The 13161-nt window shown below is 35.8% G+C and overlaps 1 protein-coding gene and 1 pseudogene across 3 annotated transcripts in view; both read left to right on the top strand.

Annotated features, from left to right (window-relative positions):
• The first annotated feature begins 2314 nt into the window (after positions 1–2314).
• The window catches only part of LOC143667035 (olfactory receptor 13C9-like), a 713098-nt gene continuing 702251 nt past the window's right edge, over positions 2315–13161 (top strand). For both annotated transcript variants that reach the window (XR_013167823.1, XM_077140765.1), the window contains exons 1-2: positions 2315–2380; positions 4014–4212. The gene's annotated coding sequence lies outside the window, so the exon portion shown is untranslated. The remainder of the gene's footprint in view (positions 2381–4013; positions 4213–13161) is intronic.
• LOC143667043 (olfactory receptor 13C7-like) lies at positions 4690–6946 on the top strand (annotated as a pseudogene). The gene is made up of 3 exons (XR_013167824.1): positions 4690–4714; positions 5313–5354; positions 5872–6946. The product of XR_013167824.1 is annotated as an olfactory receptor 13C7-like (transcript).

The raw sequence follows: 13161 nt of genomic DNA, 5'->3' as shown, positions 1-13161 counted from the left end.
TTTATTTTCTCACACCTTTTCCTCTCTCGTTGCTTCTAGTTTGTGCCCTTTGTAATCCTAACATGTTGGGCCTCTGTGAGGCTGAATGGGACTAATTTCAACTTCTATGAAAGGGCTTCGATCATCTATGCGAACAAAATACAAAAGGGGACAGTGAGATGGGGGGACAGAGGAATGAGGAAGAATGCCATGGTATAAGGGAGATTTTGAAGAGTGTGAGGGTTGATACTTAACAGATAGTGCCAAAATGGAAATAGTGGAAAGAAAAAAAAACTGGCTAAACAGATATTTCACAAATTTGATGGTGGTATTCTTTGAACCCTTTCAGTGTCTCTGGAAAATAGAAGTAAAGATGCATTATATTCCTTAATATCTTTGTCAATGAATTCAGTCCTTTTGAAGTATCACCATATTGAGACTGGCCATAAAATGAGAGAAACCAGGTACAGTCTTAAGTGGGTCACAATTACAACGCAGGGTGTTCAGTGCTATTTTAGAGGGAATGTGTAAATTACTGTGGGTTCCTAGAGGGGGGAATCACAGCTAGGGAAATAGTTACTTCTGCTAGGCTGGGCTGGGAAAAAAGTCTCATAATTTTTTGTGCAGAAGCATTTTCCAGACAGAGGTAATTGCATGTGGCAAAGTAAAGAATTCCACTGAGAGTTTAGAATGCCTGGAACCTGGGTAGGTGGTGTTGATTTTGTAATGATAGGGGAGAATATTCAAAAGGCATGTAAGATATTGTAATAAAATATGTGTATATATAATCTACACTTGGGTACTCCTCTAAACACAAAATAATCTATACAAGGTGGTATCCTCTAAAACCATTGCTCAATCAAAAATATTATAAAATATTTTCCAGTAACCTCGAGAAGACAGGGAAAAGAACACAGAAGAGTAAAAACAGAGGTATCAAACAGAAAACCAGAAGAAAATGTTCCCAACATATGAATAACATTACAACATATGACTAGCATATATGAATAGTATGTCCCAATTAATAACTTATGAACAATTACATTAAATATAAATATGTCCCAACATATAAAAAATTTTAGCACTAAATGATTATATATACAATAGATAAAAGTCTGAAATCAATCATCTAAGCTCCCAACTTATGAAACTCAAGAAGAACAAAATAAGCTCAAAACCAGCAGAAGGAAGGAAATAAATATAAAGGGCAAAAAGCAATGAAACCGCAAACATTAAAACAATAGAGAAAAGCAATAAAACTAAAAGCTTGGTCTTTGAAAAGATCAGTATAATGGACAATCTTTGATAAAATCACCCTGGCTTTTGCAGTGAGACAAATCAGAAGAGGTAAATTCTCTAAAATGGCTGGTGTGTGTGCACATGTAGTTATTTACTCTTCACTACTTCTTAGTTCTATAACCCTGCTATGTTAACCTTGTTTACCTCAGCTTGTGAGTAGAAGGGCTGGGCAGAAATTGGAGCATAAATTCCCCATGGCAATGTGGGAGAGGAGGGACCCAACTCAATATTATGCCCTCAATCTGTTGATTGCCAGTTTTACATTGGTCTGATTGATGTTCTTCCAGTTTCATTCTATTTTATAAACTGATACAAATTTCTGTTATTTCTATGGCATTTCCCTGTTTAAGTGGAGAAAGAGTAAGAAGCTTATGCTAGTTTATTCTCTTTGGAAACTAGAAAAATATTATTTTATAATAACTGTTGATCAATGAGTAATTAGATTAAAACTATTCAAGAAAGAAACACCCCTAGTGTCTATCTTTGAACCAAGTTAAGTTAGACTGTCCTGTGTTATTTTTGCCATACCTCTATTTCTTGCTATCTCAAAAACATTACAGAGATGCAGTTTTTTTGTTTGTTTGTTTTTGTTTTTACCACATTTCTTAACTTTACCCAGCTTGGGCTTTGTAATATCCCATGCTAATTATATTTAAGTGATTGTAATTCATGTCCTTATTCCTAATTTTATTTTAGCTGACTTTCTTCTATTAGCCCTCTATTCTCCACTCTTCATTTCACTAGATTCTTTCCTTCCAAGTACAAAACACATCTATTAGATAAGTTAGAAAGTGATAAGCAATGCAGAGAATGAAAATGAAGTTCTAGAGAGACCCTCACGAGGAAAAGAATGAATATGCTGAGCATGATGTAGGTGCTTTATGGCAATATTAATTTTTTTTAAGTTTAGTCTGAAGAGCTTCCTGATGTTGAGTGCCTGTTAAGTTTAAATGTTAGAAGATATTACCCTTATCTAAGTACAAAGGGCTGAAACTAAATTCTCTAGGCTTATTATGACATCACAATTTATTCTCAATTGAGAAAACATTGAAAGTATTTGAATGGATGCATTCTTATAGGGAAAAGAAGAGGCTTGAATCAGGTAAGATATTTGTTAACTCATTTGCATTAGTTTTTCTTTGGACAGACAGAAAGGAATATACATACCATCTTCCCAGTAATGGTGCAAGAAGATAGCATTCAATGAACATATGCCTAAGAGATGGAGAAGTACCTCTAACTAGATAACTCAAGCAGCATGTGTCAGCCCCTCAAAGGAAATGCATGGATTTTTGTGTAGCCCAGCATGGAGGTGAAGGGAGTGCATAGGCCAATCTGCATGGCATATAAAAAAATAGTTTGCATGGTGGGTGTTGTCCTTAGGCATAAAGAATTTTGACATTGGTTTGCCATTCTCATAATAGTACCAGGAAAGGGGATTAAGTAAATCATAGGAATGGGGGCAGAAGCAAGACACAGTTCCTGGAACAAGGGAGATGTCAATTAGTGCTGTTGAATTGAATGATATCAGAAACGGAGAAATTAAGAGTTATGACAATGTCTGGGAATGCTGAAGAATAGCGCTTGACCATGAAGCCATACAGGTTCATCAGATCGTTTCATCTTTCAAGCATTGTTCTGGACATGGTTGGAGGGTTATAGCTGTAGGTAAAGGCTTTAGGGTGGATGATGCATTTGAGACAACAGGTAGTGTTATAATTCTCTATCCACTAGATTGACTTTGGGAAGTATGCTCAATATCCTTTACTTTTCCTCATTTGAAATTTCTGAAAACAGTTCCATTCCACAAGCATTATCATGAGCAGTACTGACCACAGACCTGTGAAAGCAGGGCCCCTTTCCAGGGACCCGTATTCCCTCCAGTGCGTGGGAATGGCCAAATCTGGCACATGTTACCAGGTGGGAGGATTCATACTTGGACTGGATTCCATGTCAGTCCTGGTCACTGAAATTAGGGTTGTCAGAGTTAGCAAGTAAATGTACACAATTCCAAATTACATTTGAATTATTTCTAAATACCTATGCACATGTACATTTACCTGGAAGCAGCATATTGCCTAAGAAATACTGATACGAAATTTAAAGGCTGTTTATCTGAAACAAATTTAAATGTCTACATTGTATTCCTCCTTCTAAAATTGTATTTCTCTAAGGATTGGGCACTCTTCAGCATTTCTTAAATTGAAGAATTTATCAAATTTCTTGTGGTTAGTGTATTTTTCATTTACATTGTAACAGAACTTCTATAGGCTCACGTCCAACCTATTGGATTCTTTTGGCCACTGAATCTTCATTAATTAGAAAGCGTGATTGGTGTTAGCATTATAAGCTGATACACTGAACATGTATTTGCATAGAGTTAGCAACTCTGAGAATTTTCTTCGTATTTGATTTGTTGAAGCACATAATCCCATCTATCATGGCAAAACTAGCTTTTCCAGTCTTCAGGATTATATTGCATTTATTGTTCAGTAACCTTTAAAATGACGTCACCACACAAAACAGACCTGTTATTTATTTTTGTACCTTTCTTTTTTATACTATATGCAATGGTTCAACTTGGTCCCATGCTGAAGGTGTATTCTGTACACATATATAAAAAAGTTGAATTCTTTTCAATTTCAAAAAGATAGTTATGGTAAACGGCATAATAGTTATCTACTTCATGTAGCATCTTTTCTCCTTCAGTAATGTTACATTTTGCTCACCCATAGAAATTTTCGATGTGTTCTTCCCAGCGTTGTGGCTTGAATAACCATGTGATATGTGTGTTAGTTGAAGAGAGAGCATGAGTGAGCAAAATGAAAATATTTGTCCATGTGGTTCTACCTGATTGAAAGGCCAGGGAGACCAACTGAAGTTGAAGAGCTCTTAGACTCAAGGATTTAATGGTAAAATAAAGGTGAATAGCAGGTAAGAGAGTAAGAATAATGTATCTTTTTCACCTGTCACAATCACTGTAACATCTTTCCATTAGTAATAGTCAATTCTAATTTTCATTTTTTTAAATGCTTTACAAGGTTAATATTCCTAAATTTGCAGGGTTTAAGCTAGAAGAGTATTGCTGGTTTTTGAGCTATGTTTAATATGAATTGTGTTAGCAACTCTGTTCTAATTGCTTCTGAGGGACTTCATCCCAGAAGTACTAAAAAGTTTCTAATTTCTATCCAGTCCACATCATGAAGTTTTAAATTGCTTTTGGGATTAGAAGCAATCCTCAGAGCAGTGAAGGCTGTAAGTTGCTTTGGTACTCCATTGACTGGCCCTTTAAAGGATCCCTTTCCAGTGAAAACACTGTGAAGACTCCTAATTTCCATCTTTACGAGGAGTGGTTTCTATTTTACCACTTACAAACTGTTCTCCTTTTTTGCATGGACAGGCGCGGGGAATTGAACCTGGGTCGCCGGCATGGCAGGTGAGAACTCTGCCTGCTAGGCCATCATGCCCGTCGGCAAACTGGTTTTTAAAACAGCAATTGAAGTGACTTGTTTACAGAGAGAACAAGATGGGGAGAGTTCTTTTAGTTACCTTGCTAAGATGGAATTTACGAGACTAGCAATAAAAGCAGGACTTCTCTTACTGGCATTTTAATAAATAAATGCTCTATAGTCTAGTGAGTTTGGGATACAACTAATTTTGGCAGATTTCCAGTGCTAGAGAATATTTTGTGCTTACTCCTCATACTCATGTGTATCCCTCAATGCGTGATGGGAGGAAGAACAGAAGAGCCACTGTTGTAGCAGAAGGAGTGGTTTCTTTGCAGAGAAAGATAAGATACAATTTGACGTGCCTGGAGGTAAAGGTGGAAAGTACCATTACTGAAATTTCTGTTATATATTTATTTATGGTTTGCCTGTAAACTGAGACCAGCATTAGAGTTTTCCTGAGGCCAACTTGTTTTACATTATATGCACCAGGCTAGATATAGGATCAGCTAGAGTCACTTCCTAATCTGTACTTTAAGAGACAAAGATGATTATTTACTCTAAAAATGTTTTCTTTTTCTTTTACAGATATTACTTATGACTGCATTTAATACTCTTCTGGTATTTCAGGTACACATTTTCCTGCAAGAAAGAGATAACCCGAATTCCTTTTTTCTCAAAATGCATTAATTTCAGTTTGTTCTTTGAGCTACTAAATTCTTAAGTAGCACAGGTTTAATTACCATTGAGGCACAAGTTGCCTATGTTGCTTTGGGGACCTGTCAGACTTTGGATGCTGAGGAACAGTGATTTTTGCTAAGGAAGACAAATCAGTCACAGATACAAACATTTAGGTTACATATGTATACAGTGCTTAGAATGATCAAATTTCTTTTGGTCATTAATATTTTATGCATTTATGTTGTTCTGAATTGTTCAATCAAAATCTATGCTCAACTTGCATTCAAAATCATTTCAAATTCACAATGCAATGGGACTGTAATTCCAATGCAGTTGCAGCTGTTCTGAATCTGTTTTCTAACAATGACATGTATTTTAAGCTAAATCCACTTTCAAAATGTTGAAAGTCCAACTGATCGTTATTAGAAGATCCTATCATATTTTTGTGCTGTGTATCTAATTTTAGGTCCACAATACCCATAAGGGCAACCACTTAGGATGTCAGCATATCTTACAGACATTGCTATAACAGCTCTACTTGTATCCCAGCCTCCACAGAACTGTCACTGGTGAAAGAAATCTTTAAGATGGGAAAGACCAATCAATCTTCTGTGACAGAGTTTGTCCTGCTGGGGCTGTCTGGCTACCCAGAGCTTGAGGCCATTTACTTTGTGCTGGTCCTATGCATGTACCTTGTGATCCTGCTGGGAAATGGAGTCATCATCATTGTAAGTGTCTAAGACTCCCACCTGCACACTCCCATGTACTTCTTCCTCAGTAACTTGTCATTCTTGGACATTTGCTACACCAGTTCATCTATCCCGCTGTTTCTCAGCAGCTTCTTAACTTCAAAGAAAACCATTTCCTTCTCTGGGTGTGGAGTGCAAATGTTTCTCTCCTTTGCTATGGGGGCCACGGAGTGTGTGCTTCTAAGCATGATGGCGTTCGACCGCTATGTAGCCATTTGTAACCCGCTGAGATACCCCGTCATCATGAGCAAGGCTTCCTATGTGCCCATGGCTGCTGGGTCCTGGATTGCTGGGGGTGTCGACTCTGTGCTGCAAACCTCCCTTGCGATGCGACTTCCTTTTTGTGGGGATAATGTCATTAATCATTTTACTTGTGAAATCTTGGCAGTCTTAAAATTGGCCTGTTCTGATATCTCTGTAAATATTATTAGTATGATTGTTGCTAATATGGTTTTTCTTGTGGTCCCGGTACTTTTCATTTTTGTTTCCTATGTTTTTATTCTCTCTACCATACTGAGGATTCCTTCTGCAGAAGGAAGGCAGAAAGCCTTCTCTACATGCTCAGCGCACCTGACAGTGGTAGTTATATTCTATGGGACCATCCTCTTCATGTATGCAAAGCCCAAAGCTAAAGATTCTTCTGGCGCAGACAAGGAAGAAGTCAGCGACAAAATCATTTCTCTCTTTTATGGAGTGGTCATGCCCATGCTCAATCCCCTCATCTACAGTTTGAGGAATAAAGATGTTAAAGCAGCTGTGAAAAATATGTTGCGTCATAAACGCTCCTCTTAGGGACATAAAATCCTCTTTTTTTCCCCTTAATTCTTTTACTTTGAGTACATGTTTTCTGAGTTTTCCAAGTTTCCAAGTGAAATATGTGTGTTAGTCACAACATTAAGTTGAAATTTTATTTTTCTTCCTGATATAAATATTGTGGAAATATTGAGGATTTATTTTATTCTTTCATGTCTGGAATAATAATAGGGCCAAAAATTGGTGCCTAAAAAGATTCTCTTCCAAACCATCCACCTTCTCATAGGGACCAGTATTCAGTTTAACTCTGGAATGAAGAGTTTTTTTTTTTAATCTTATTTAAATAATAATTTCATTTTTACTCACTTAACCTCTTATTGTCCAGGCTTATCCATTTTCTTGACTCATAGCATTCTTAGAAAGGTCAAATAGGAAGTTCTTCATTAAGTGTCAGAGAATTGCACACATATGAAATCAACATTAGATGATTCATAATATGGTTGTTTTTGATCATATAGTGGGAAATGGGGACCATTTTAGGGTATTAGGTGTCTGGCCTGTGTATATGGTTTAGAGGAATAAAAGTAGATAAATGAAGTTGTTTTTCCTAGGACTGATTTTTTTTTTGCATGTAAACTGTCAAAAGTTTTAGAAATGACTGAAGTAAGGTGAGGTTTTTTGCAGACAATGTGGCTGACAGTAAGTTTGATGCATCTTGGTTTACAATAGAGAAGCAATGGCATCTTCATGTGCAAACCAATGTTACTATCAAGAGAGTAAAAACAACTATTTAGTTTTTGAAGCACTTGGTTACACAATTTTCTTAGAGCATGGTGATATGATTTTCATGCGCAGTAAATTATTAATTTCTCAGTTATATGAATTTCCTGTAGAAATGAGAAATTTCCATTTTTTCATGTAGTCATTTGTTTCTGTAATCAGTTATTCTATCAACCATTTTTAATGAATCACCTATTTTTTCCTAGTCATCTTGATAATGATTGACAATGTCAATAAAGTAAGTAACTTGAAAACATGGTCAAGGAGCACACAGTCATTTGGAATAGATCGATGTATACTTCGAGAACACAAATGTTGATTTACATCTTTTCTTTTCTACTTTCTAAGCTGGACCCCTCGTTTGCATTCATTGTGTGCTGAGCCTTTGTTGGACTAAGGTTAGTAGCTGGTGAACTTGGAGTAGGACAGTGGGCTAAACTGATATTCATACGGAAGGGTTGGGCTATTTCCCAGAAAGAAATACAAGAAGATAGCAAGAAAGAGGACATAGAGAAGTAAGGAAGAAATTCAGTGTATTCTGGAGATTTTGATGATAAAGTGAGGTGATATTAAACAGGCAATGCAAAAATAGATTTAGAGGATAGGAATAAATGGCTAAATAGAATTTGGGGGACGTTCTGATGGTGATTTTCTTTGGCCTTTCCTTGGTTGCTGAACACCTCAGTAAAGATGTGCAATATTCTTTAAAACTTTTGGTGATCAATTCAGTTCCTATCACTCTGCTAAGATTGGCTATAAGTTGAAAATAAATAGGTCCCTAGACTTAAGTGCTTCACAGTTACAATGCATTGTGCTAAGTGCCGTGAGGGTGGAATGCATTAATCACTGTTGGTCTTTGAAGAAGGAATCCCAGCAAGGAAAGAGCTACTTCTGCTTGGCTGAGTTGGGAAAAACAGTTGTCCTAGTGGTCTTGTGCTGAAGAATTTTCCAGACGAAGAAAACAGCATGTGGCAATATATAATACTCTTCAATGCTTAGAATGTTTGGAAGCTGTTTCGTGTTATTGGTATAGTGACAGGGGAGAAGACTGGAAAGGTAGCTTGGGGCAAACTGTGGAGGCTTCAGATGTTGAGAAAAGAACTCTATACCCTAGAGTTGAAGTGATTACCCTTTGTTCCCAGATGCACAGGAGGGTGCACCAGTACTACCCAAAGATAAGCACAGTCCAAGGAGTGAGGTCTCTGATATTTGGCTCTAAAACAATGGCTCTGCTTTTGTCTATTTTAAATGCACTGGGGTTCTACATATTTCATTTGGAATAAAGTATTTTGTTGCTATAAAAAGCTTTAAAAACACTGCTGTAGGCAATAAAATCCATTTAAGAGTTATAGGAAAGAGACTGATGTAATTGGATTGCTGCTTTAGAAGGATCACACTGAGAAAGATAGGGTAGTAAACCTCTTGCAAATAAAGTCCTAGGGCTATTTCATATTCTTTTATCCCCCTTAACCCATTACATTGTCTTCTTTCCTCCAGGCTTCTGAGTACTGAGTACCTACCCGATTCATGGAATTCCTATTCCAATTCTGAGTAGTTGTGGAATAGGCTTTTGTTTTCTCAAATAACTTTCATGACTCTTTTGGTTTAAAAATTGTACTCTATTTAAATGAAGCAGAGGTGAAATGGCAATGTGTTATGGAATGAGTTTAAGAAATCCTCCAGGTTTCAACAGTGTCGGTTGTAATGTATCGATTCTGACTAAATATAATCACCTCTGAATTTTGCAGACCTTTGCCTTACTGGACAGTCTTCCAAGCACCTAGGTCTAAGGTAATCATGCACTAATGTCTATTTTTCTCTATGTCCTTTCAGGGTGATGTTGTTTAAATATTTTAAGCTATTCAGGGACCACGTTTGCCTCCTGAATGCTAGCTTCTTCCTTTCTTCTTATGTTTCTTTCTCTTTCTAAGTTTGGGTTTAAATTCCACAAGGTGTTAGAATGACAGAAATATCTTTGATGCTTCTTGTCTGTTTTTCATTTCACTGACTAATCCCTGTACTCTATAGTATTTTTCCCTCAACCATTCAGTATTCACATTGCTGTACGTATTTTCATATGTGCTTACAGATATATTAGTGTATAATGATGCAAAGAGCATTGTAAGGTGATCTGGATGCAAGTGTAGTGGTGTAGACAGTCTTCAAGTTCATTGATTCTTTGATCCTGTTTCTTTATTATTAAAATCCAACTTGCATGGATCACCTGGCTAATGTGAGGTGATTATCTAATGAAACCCTTATGTTAAAATGTTTGAAATGTTTATAAAGTACTTGAAAATGGGAAAGATAATTTAATTATGATTTTATTTATTATTTTATACATTTCTCAAAAACAGGGACTAACTAGATCCTTGATTTCTTTTTGTCCCACTAAGCCCTAGAAATATTCTGTAGGTTCTGTAAGTACTTTTATATCTATAATAGGGCCCAATAAGTACAATGCTTATTGTTTCGTTGCTTGATTTATCAACAACTGGCTGATTTGACTGATTGTAGGATATAGACATGAAGAGATGCATTTATTATGCTAAAGTGATTGAAAAGATAAAGCCACAGGTACAAATATTTCTATTGAGAAAATGAAAGATATGCTCCTATTAAATAAAAAAAGGGAATTGATGCTTGCTTCCAAATATGACTGTATTTGATGTACTATTTGGGAGAGCTTATGATACCTTTCAGATGGAGGAAAGCATTCAGAGTGATGTTCAAGATTTTTCTTTATACAAAGATCCAAGCTCCAGAGTATGGAAGATCAATGCATTGTGCTAAGAAATGGAAATGTGAAGACAATAGTATTTGCACCTTGCTCATCCAATGGCAGAGATGGGATAAACTGAAATAAGAAATGATAAATTGTGATAAGACCTATTGTAAAATTAAGGGCGGTAAAATCACAGAACAACATCTTCCAGGTGTGGTTCATAAACATTTTCCCTGGGTGTGAAGAATAAGTAGGATTTTTCCAAGTGGAGAAGTGGGAAAAAAACGTTCTAGGTAAGGAGCACAACAGAACAACGTGTTGAAAGTGTATCATGAATTAGATACTCTGTTTAATAAGAGGGCGGTGGGGATGTATTTTAACCATGAGTAAATATCTAGTACTTATTAGATGTATCTGATAGAATGAATTCATGGATTCAGAATTAAGGTTTCCTTCCATCACCACCTCCACACTTACAAAATTAAATATCTCAAAATCCTGCTAGGCTTCACTATTGCCATTCTTAGAATAAGAACCACATTTCCATGACTTTCCATGACGTTCTTTGGAAAAAAGCTCCACAGGAGGATGTTAAGTCCGAGGGAGGGTCCTTTTGTCCAGTCTTATTCACAGCCACACTACATTTGAGTTTAAGAGACTCAGGCTCGCACCACAGATAAGAAACAGTAAAAAATAATTAGCTCCTTTTCTTTATTTCACAGAAGGGCACTTCTAATATCATCATAAATAGCATATTTAGGTTGTTTTTATGTCTGTATATATTCCTGTTCTTATTAAAGAAAATACATGGTAGCTTCAAAAAAAGACAATTATTTCTAGGTTGGCGAATTAGTTCTAAATTGAACTGCAACAACCTGCCTGTAGAGCCACTGTATGCACTGAATGAGAATGCATCACTCATTTACAGATAGGTATTTATTTGTAAAATAAGCTGGATATCAGTTCATGAGTTTCAAGTTTCTTGATGGGACCCACACAATGAAGGCTCCCAAGTCTTCTGAAATATGGATCTTAATGATAAGCATTGAGAGGACCTGAGCTGGAGAGGAATATTACTGTCCTTTGGCCAGTAAAATATTCCCAGAATACCAGGATAAGAATGTGTTATTTTAAATTGTACTGGCATAAATTATGGAAACTGTAGTATATAGTGATTGGTTTTGGTATATTTTACCTTATATTCTGTAGCCTTCCTAAATATTCGGGTGGCCATTTATCCTTTTTTTTTTTTGCATGGGAGAGTCCAAGTTTATGCTTGCTGTCCAGTATAATTTTTAATAGTGCCTTGTTTCAGTCTCAAAAGTGTTGGATGATAAATTATTTTTTGGTCTTTGTCACAAAAGAGTAGAGTTGCTCAGGAAAACTGCTGCTCAATTTCTGCTAGACTGGGTAATAGGTGAATTCTAAGGTCTGATTTTTTAGAGAGGTGCCAATTAGCAAAATAATATTTGTGCTTTTTTAGAAATGCATTGCTGTGTCTTGACCCTTTCTTTCCATACTCCCTCCATCTCTCAAAACAAATAGAACAGAACATACATATAATTCCAGACAGATGTTTGTGGCAGAGTCAAGACTTTTCCATATAAAACTTAGAATCAGATTATTAGTTCTACAAAAAAGATGCTGGAATTATGATTTGGATTATATTGATTCTAAAGATAAATTTGGAGAAGAATTAACAATTTAACAACAACGAGTCTTTCAATTCATAAACATGATATATCCTTTAATTCAATTTGGATTTCTTTAATTTCTCTCAGCGATGTTGTGTGGTTTTCATTGTAGAAATCTTATATAGTAGGTTCAATTATGTTCTCCAGGAAAAAAATTATGTTCTTAATATTAAACTCATTCCTGAGAGTATAAACCCACTGTAAATAGGATCTTTTGGAGATGTTAATTTTAGTCAAGGTGTGGCCAAATAAATCAGAATGGGCCTTCATCCTATTATTGAAGGTCTAATAAAAGAGAGCAATGAGGAGGAGCCAGAAGCTAGAAGTCAACAGAAGCCAGCAGAGAAAAGAGAGGACATTTCAATATGATGGGAAAGTCAAAGAACTCAAGGATTACTGGCCAGTCAGAATACTACTAACCATGGAGGAAGCAAGCCTTTTTGCTTCTGAAATTATGTGCCAATAAATTCCTGTTGCTAAGCCAACTAATCTGTAGTATCTGTCATAGCAGCATGGAAACTAAGTCATCTTATTTCTAAATAAGTTCAGTTTATTACTAGATACTGTTGATATTTTAGATGGATTATAAAATCAATCTTCATTTGCAAATTGTTTGCCACCATAATATGCAAATGCAATTGTTTTTGTGTATTTAACATATATTCTGCATCATACTGAATTCAATTTTTAGTCTTAGCAGTTTTTCATAGATTCCTTAGAATTTTCTCTGTAAGTAATTGTCATCTGAAAATAGAAAGTTTTTCTCCTTTCTTTCCAAACTTATGCCTTATAAATATTTTTCACTTTTCTCAATAAGTAGGGCCTCCACTGCTGGGAATAGAAGTTCTTAATTTTAAGGGGGAAAGCAATCAACATTTAACTGTGAAGAATGATTTAGCTGTAGCTCTTTATCAGTTAAATGTAGTTTTTAGGTTTCGATTTTAGCATTTTGTTGGCTTAATTGTAGTGCTTAATTCTCCTCCATTGTCTGAATAGATTTCTTATATTTGTATTACTTATTCTTTAAGTTTTTGATAGATTTCACTATTGTAATC

This window comes from Tamandua tetradactyla, chromosome 2 (assembly GCF_023851605.1).
Source record: "Tamandua tetradactyla isolate mTamTet1 chromosome 2, mTamTet1.pri, whole genome shotgun sequence".
NCBI lineage: Eukaryota > Metazoa > Chordata > Mammalia > Pilosa > Myrmecophagidae > Tamandua > Tamandua tetradactyla.
The sequence above is the reverse complement of the archived record's forward strand: the minus strand, read 5'-3'. Positions and strand labels throughout refer to the sequence as shown.